The sequence below is a fragment of the Vulpes vulpes genome, chromosome 12 (genome assembly GCF_048418805.1).
Source record: "Vulpes vulpes isolate BD-2025 chromosome 12, VulVul3, whole genome shotgun sequence".
Classification (NCBI taxonomy): Eukaryota; Metazoa; Chordata; class Mammalia; order Carnivora; family Canidae; genus Vulpes; species Vulpes vulpes.
Genome location: NC_132791.1, coordinates 76,417,106 through 76,418,596, shown reverse-complemented (window position 1 = coordinate 76,418,596; position 1,491 = coordinate 76,417,106).

Genomic DNA, 1,491 nt, shown 5'->3' with positions numbered 1-1,491 from the left:
TAAGCACATTAACAGCCTCAAGCTTCTCTGCACCTGGGTGCAGCTAGAGATGTACAATTGGGTGGCAGTGTCAAATCCTGAAATCACACTGAGGTTTTTATAATATGCGCGAATCAAAGCATATATATGCTCCATGTGGGAAACTCAAGAGGCTTCATTCTAAGCCAGATACATCTGACACGGAGCTTTAGGAATGACACAGCTGGAGAATGATGAGTAAGTCCAGCATGATCCTTGCTTTCTCTGGGTGAGCTCTCAAAATGTTCCACTCATTTCTACAGACAGGAACTCCTTCAAAGTACAGGCACTGCAGCAGGATATAGACCCCTGCAGCTATGAGCTGAGTGTATATCACCAAGCGCAGAAGGACAAGTGTGGTTCTTCCTCTTTAGGCTGATGGCCCAGAAGAGCATGGACTGGAAACTTGTCCTCCAGGTGAATTCAGCCACTACCATGCAAACAATGGTCCAGTTTCCCCCTTTCAGTGGCCACTTCTTCTTTGGGGTCAATGAAGGAGAAAGACTCAAAGGATATTTCAGAACAGGCAGAGCAGATTAGGGACCAGCAGAGAAAGTGAGCCATGTTGGGTTCCAGTGAGGATCAAGTCAGGGTAGACTCCAGGTCCTGTGGCTGGCACGTGGTTATGAACTCACCTGTTGCCCCAGGCACTGTGCTAGTCCGTGGGCACTCTACAGATAACAAGGCCTCAGGACTGGTCCCCGCACAGGGGAGCTTGCAGGCAGAGTACTAAGGCAGGTGAAGTGAGGGCAGGGTGAGGAGAGCTCAAGAGTGTGGCGGGTAAAAATGAAAGTGTGCAGCTTGAGGAGGAAAGAATTTCACCATAGCTGGTGCCTGGAAGACCAGTGCCATTGTGGAAGGAGAAGCAGAGGTTGGGGCAGCAGCATCCAGGTGTAAAAGGCTCCTCAGAGAAATCTCTCCTTGCTTACCAGTCTGCAGTCCATATTCTAGTTTAAGCAAGAGTCCTCCTTTTTCTCTACTATCAATCATTAATGTGAATTCACAGAATCTTCCCCCTCCACCAATGGTTTATGCTTCATTATTGCCCTTAACTACATTGGTATTGAAATTTACCCATATTTAGCCAGGCTTCAAGCTGGCTTCTGTGTCCTTGGGACATACCATCGTCATACTTTCTGGCTTAACCAATCATTGCAGACTTGACTCCTGTCTACCCCGTCCTAGCCCTGAAGTCAGCTGTTTCTCAGAGATGCGCAGGTGTCTTTCAGCAGGGAAAGGGATTAGAGACCAACATTTGGGAGCTTAGTATACTAATTGCGTCTATGATGTCTGTCTCTTAGTCCTTTTGATGGAAAGATCTAGGAAATGCATGTGCATTCATGTGCATGTACATTCATATCTTTCTATGTTCTTATGCACATGCATATGTATGCACATATCCATATATGTATCTGTGTTAGGAATCATGAGCTCACGCCGATACCTCCAACTCCAATCTGTCTCTGCAGTATT